The sequence below is a fragment of the Zea mays genome, chromosome 1, assembly GCF_902167145.1.
Source record: "Zea mays cultivar B73 chromosome 1, Zm-B73-REFERENCE-NAM-5.0, whole genome shotgun sequence".
Classification (NCBI taxonomy): Eukaryota; Viridiplantae; Streptophyta; class Magnoliopsida; order Poales; family Poaceae; genus Zea; species Zea mays.
The window spans coordinates 219,373,506-219,380,388 of record NC_050096.1 but is presented as its reverse complement, the minus strand read 5'-3'; positions in this window follow the sequence as shown (position 1 = coordinate 219,380,388).

Below are 6,883 nucleotides of genomic sequence, written 5' to 3'. Positions count from 1 at the left end.
CCGATCAATGGTAAGATCTTCTATCTTTATTTTAAATGATGCATCCTAAGGAATATGTACCAGCTAATAAAAATTATTTTTCCATTTCTGTTCATTCATTATCTGTGTCTCAAGTTCCAGTGATGTCAAATTGGTTTGGAGTTGTGATCTTTGATTTCAACATCAGCTGGATCATGGAGAAGGCTATACTAGCCAATGACAAGATCTTCTGTCTTTATTTTAAATGTTTTGTACATCTCTCTGATGGAGTTTGTTTATGCACTTTACATATCCTCTTCTGGCGATGGGCTGGTGATTCTAGATGGAGGTATGTGATTTTCATGCTTTTATTTTTTTGTCAGAACATGTAATTTGACTTTGCTTTGGCTGAACTGTAGACGTGTACAGTGTACGCAACATGATCAGGATATTAACCTATAACAACTTTGCTAAAAAACACCGAGCGCTTGCAGGAAGTACACAACCAGTTTAGGAAGTACACAATGCTTGCCCCATCCCTATGCATTACTTGTTAGTTGTTAACCGGTGCCTCTCGATGGAGTTTGGATGATATATCAGTCTTGTTATATCAGATTTATTGCGTATAACCTACACTTTGGTGTCATTCATGTTTTTCTTCTCTTTGCACGTGAAGTTTTTTTTGTTCAATAAGCTACATGTATCCTTTACATCCAGTATTGTTATGTAAGTGGTCTAAGTTTTTTTTAAACCTTCCAATAGTAGCTATAACTTATAAATATTTCATTGATGATCATAGAGGACCATGAAGGGCTTGCACATTGTACTGGGTACTTTAGCTTGCAGCAGGTGTTGTGAATATTTCAGTGCGCATCGTTGCTCATGGATCAACAATTTCATTCTGGCTTTTGCGTCTTGGGTGTTCTCTTTCTGTTTTGAGACATGGTTTGTGCTGGAGCAAACAGTTGGTGTACTTATAATAATAATCTATACTACTATATTAAGGCTGCAAGGGTAGCCTGCCGTTCTGCCTCCAGTCAATCTGGATCGTCCGTATCTGCTGCCCACGCCCGCGTGCATCCCGGTCGTCCAACTATTGCGAGCAACTAGTTGTCGCTACTCCGCATCAACCACCTCCCACTCCCTTGATCGACGGAGCCGTCACAACGGCGCCTATGGCCAAGCCTTCCGACCAGACTCGTTTCGTGTTGGATGCGATGGCCGCGGAGAGGGTGAAGGTCGCTGAGAATTGGGAGCGGGCATTGGATTCGTTGGAGAACATGAATCAACTCCTGGGAAAGTTTGACAAGGTCCAGCGCCAGCCAGTTGGTGGAGCAGTCGGAGGTGGCGGCGCAGGCGGCCAAGCAGGCGGCAAAGGAGCGTTCTGTTCGGTCGCGTCAGGTGGAGGAATCTGGGCAGCTGCTGGCGCTGCTACAGCTGGAATCCATGGCGGCGGAGACGGAGAAGTCCAGAGGAGCGGATCCACCAGTCCATCATCTGGGTCTTCACCCCCTGTTCAGGTACGGAAGGGTCCTCAGAAGGGTGTTCAGCTCAATCCACTGCGTGAGATGCCATTCCCAAAGTTTGATGGTGCTGATCCGAGAGTTTGGTTGGACAAGTGTTTGGATTACTTCCATATTTTTAAGGTTTCTGAAGCTATGTGGCTACAAGTGGCGTCTCTGCACTTGGAAGGGATTGCTGCTTGCTGGTTTCACGTGCATAAACTGAAACAGAGAACGACATTAGGACGTGCATATTTTTGTGAAAACTACCCGCTTCTCAAGTTTGGTCGGTGTCGCTCGCGGGTCGCGGCGGCCTCTGGATGTACTCGCGTCACGGCGGTGGCTCGCTATTGGCAGCGGGTCATCATGTAGGCGACCTGCAGCACGATACATAGCGCGGCGCGGAGGCTTTCGATCTCGTTGGCCAGGGACTTGCCGTTCCATGCCCCCTCCGCACCATCCTCCACATGCGCCGACCATGCTTTTTAGCTACCTGCTCCTCCTCCAAACGATGCAAAATTAAGCTAAGATCCATCTGAGTCAAACGAAGTTTTCTTTTGTTGATGAGAGAGTCAAATGAAAGTTGTCTGCTATCTGCTTACGTTTAGTTGCTATTATATGCACTGATCAATCATGTTATTGTCTCCCGCAAATGCTAATTAGCAATCGAGGTTTAGCCATCGTCCGTCCTCCAACTTTTAAAAGAAAAAGAAATAGATCATCTTTTTGTGATATATCCCAAACGATTTAAGTCTGTAATCGAATGCAATCATTAGCCGAGGATATATCAAGATGACCAAGCTCAATTATAGTTAATCAAATGGTAAGTTGGGCTTTATGCCGAACCTACCTTTAGACTGCTCATAGTGGAAGATCACAGGGGCCAGACCTACATGTTGCTTTTTGGCCGCTGAGAGAAATAGAAATAAGATATACAAAGCAGACAGATGGGTACACCATAAATTCTTTTTAACCAATTTTTTCATTGATATTAATCTTGACATTTTTATTAACAATGTAATATAGCTCCTCGTGTGGCCTCTTTCTATTGAACTATATCGAATATTGGACAGGAGATGAACTGTCAAACATTTTTACCCAAGTATATTATTACTACCATGACATATATGCACATCTACAGTCAATGTTACATATGATGCTATAATTTTTTTTTCTTATTTGCAGGATGACATGACACATTTCAGAAAAAATTGGCTGCTATATTACTATCTTCAAACATGAACAAGAGAAAGGGGTGTATGTTATACAAATATGAAAAAGAAGTTGACACGGGAAGCCCCTCTGATGTTCAGATATTAGAAGTCCTACAAATCCTAAGAATAGAAAACTACTCCGTGCACCTGATGATAGCGAAGTATTGATGGAAGATGATGCTGGTCCCATTACTCAAGCAGACTTAGAAAGGTGGTTTGTTCATGATTGGGATAAAGGAACTCCTATAAAGGTATCGGCAGATGAGTGCACCAACGACTTTTTAATGAGTGGTCTTTCCATAAAGGATATGCCCGTGACCAAAGCCAATTTAATAGATGTTCTATGCGATTACATCATGGCAATCCAAGACGATATGACATTACAGTAAGTGCTCATTGTTTTATCTATTTTATGTATACCAACTACGTATAGTCTTGATATAGACTTTCGTCATGCTACATCACAGGATGACATGGGTGCGAAGTTTCAACCCTTTTAAGATAGACATATCTGTCAAAGACTTGCAAAATATTAAGGATAAATCTAGATATGACTCTAAAATGTTTTAACATGGATGTTTGACTGCTTGCCAATAAAGATTCACTATGTCAAAAGGTAAAAAGATAAAGGATATAAAGCATTATATGGATATGCACTTCTGGGTAAGTTTGTTTCCAATCAATAATGTAGCAATATATAGTATCTACCTTTAATCCTCATGTGGTCATGTATATATATATTTATCCAGAGAATGGTTAGTTTTGGCAAACTTCCAAAGTACCACGAGGACCCTACAACAGAAGAGCTAGCCAAAACACTCGACTGTTGGCCATCAATGAACTACTATATCACTGGTTGTAAATATGTAAGTATGTGTTCATTTCGAATGTATTTATAAAAGACACTTCTTTATAATCCTAATGTTTGATGTTTTGTAGGTTCTTATGCCATGGAAATTCACCGAGTGCTACACCCTTTTCGTAATTGATCATGGTAAAAAGCATGTGACTTTTATCGACTTTACACCCACTAAAGATTGATGTAAGCATATGCCATACAAGAGGTTCGTGGAAGCGATTATCATGGCCTCAAAGAAATATAAGATTGCCTACAACAAGAAATGTTCTGAATGGGCAGAATATTTTTAAATGGGAACATACAATTCGAACTGGTGTTCCAATTTACTTAAGGGCTTGTTCGGTTAGGGGTGGATTGAGAGGGATTGAAGAGGATTCAATCCCCTTCTATACAAATTTAAATAGGAGGGGATTTAATCCCCTCCAATCCCCCTTAAACTCCTTCAAACCGAACAAGCCCTAAAAGGGTATTTTCTCCGTACCACGTACCTTCTCAGCAATATAGATTTTTTCTATGATAACCATTGTATATAACATAGTTGGCCAAACATTATTCTATAGGGTTAATACCAGCTACCTCGTTCTACAAGCTATGGTCATGTGGGGATATGGTAGGCGAATGGAATTTGTTAGGGTGAGTGGAGTACGTTTCTTTCAAGTTCAAACATATATTTCAGTTACATAATACAAATTTGATTTGACGTTCTATTCTCTTATGTCTTTGTGTGTAGGATGCAAAGATTCTTCGAAGAAACTTTGTGATTGATCTATTAAGTTATGAGGACAATTCATCAACCAAGTTATCAATATCTCTACAAAGGAATAGATTAGTGTACGGTTGTCGATATATTGCTCGTTTTCATGTAATTGTTGTGCACTCGCGTTTTATTAATAATTTGTGAGTCGTCGTAACGCACAGACACCTAACTATCATATATATATATATGTCTGCATGATATTGATGGTTGCAATGTAGTGGTAAAACAAGTAGATTAAAATAACAAAATTTATATGTATAGCCAGGATCACCAATGGATTACAAAACCTTTTCTCACAATAATATAACACATTTATATATAAGTTATCATGATATTATATGTTCCCGTTGCAACGCACGGGCACTAATCTAGTATATATTTATATACCGTTAATATAATATTAGTATTACAATGATAGTTTGTCACATGGATTTTGTATATCATAACGCTGTTTGTCGTTTTGTATCTATGTTTTATACGAATTTTGAACTCCCCTGTAGCAACGTACGAGCACATTACGAAGATTTATGACTCTATTGCAAGTTAGAGGTAAAAATAGTGTGTTTGTGCAAGCTCAAATCTTTTGTCATAAAAGTATAACACACATTTATACATAAGTTATTGTGATATTATATGTTTCCGTCGCAACGCACGGGCACTCACCTAGTAAGTTATTGTGATATTAATTATATATTCCCATTGCAACGCACGGGCACTCACCTAATGAAATACCAAAAACCCGAATATCGAACTTTATCAATTATGAAATTTGGCTATTTGATTATGTGAACTAAATGTGTGATGTAATCAAATTGTTATTCACTTAATTGTATATGATTTACGATGTATTTCTAAATCTTTGTACCTATATAATTTTTATTTTTTAAAATTATGTGTAATTTATTATATAAATTTGTAATGGTTTTTCATTTTTAAAAACCGATCAGTTTTCTGATGTCCAGAGAACTAAAGTTTTTTAAAACTGAAAATCAAACCGAAGTTTAAGAAAAATTGAATGCTCAGCCAAAAACGGGCAAACGGCGGGCGCACGGTGCGCCCGACCGCTGCTTATCTATACTACTCTATTAAGAATCTAATGTTGACACCTGGTGCTACCACGACTTTACCACGCACTGACACACGTGCCCTGCCTCGGTGTTGTGCCCTATGGGCCCCACGCTCAGCATCCGCGCAACGCTCTCTCATCTACTGCACTGTGAACCCCAACGGCCCTGCAGCCAGCTATTGCGTTTGTCTAGGACATGACCCCGCCCGTCCAGCTACCACCAAATCACACGTACCTTAGTGTTTAAAAATAAAAAATAAATATATAAAAATTAGTGCAACGTGAGCATTACCTTATGGATCCCAGCGCCGGCATAGCCATCTACTGCGCCTGTCCAGCACTCGACCCTATCTGCGCAGCCACACAAGTGCAGAGCGAGCACTTAAACTCATGTTCAGAAATTTGGGCTAACCACCATACCGTCCATAACTTAGTGTTTACAAATAAATAATAATTATATTTAATAAACAATGATAACAATCCTGGCAAATTTTTCTGTCGCAGTGTTACTGGCTGCATGTATAGATGTTCAAACGGATCGGGCTTACCGGACGGCTCGAAACCCGGCACAGGTTTAGCCCGGCACGAATCCGGCACGACACGTATCGCTTGATTGGTTCCCAGTGTGTGGGAAGCCAGGCTCGTGCGAGCCTGAACGGCGAGATACGTCGGTTCTAGGCGTACGAGCAGATGCAACAAATGGTGTTAAAATGCAATGTTATTGCATCCGTTCAGACAGGCTGCGTGCTCCGCGTGCAAGCAACCAAACAAAATCTCAAATAGAGTCAACGCATACGGTGGTCCAGGATATGATAGTGCGGGTAACCAATCAGACCTGTAGTGAACCGGGCCCGTGCCGGCCTGACCCGGTCACCGGGCCGTGCCTGGGCCAAAGGCGTGGCACGACGGGCTAGGCCCGGCACGGCCTGATTTTATTTTTTTTTCTATTTTTTCATATAAATACATATATTATACTTAAATATAGAGTATAAAACACAAGAAACATGTGTTTTTGTTGGTTATGTGGGTGTAAATAAATGTTTAGAGTTAATAAATATGGTTTAAACCATAAAAAATGCTTACTTTTAGGATATTTTTATCATTTAAACATCATATATTGTTATGAGCCCATTACATCTGTCGGGCTGTAGACCGGCCCGACACGATTATTAACCGTTATTAACCTAGCAGGTCGTGCTTGGGCCTCGCTTGGAGCCCGTGGGCCGGCACGACATGACCCGCTAGCTAATCTGGGCCGGATCGGCACGGCCCACCCATTTGGACATCTATATCTGCAGGTCGCGTTCGTTAGGCACTCCACGTGCACTGCCGGTCTGTGGAAATCTATACTACTTATTAAGGCTCTAAGGGGTAGGCTGCCCCATTCCTGGTTCTGCCATTTCCATTCCGATGTCCTGGTCGTGGCATTTCTCATTCCCACCCACACACTGTTGTCTGACACCAAAACCGGTCCCACAACCATGGCATCTTCTCCATTCCCATTCCCACGCATCTTTTCCGTTCCCA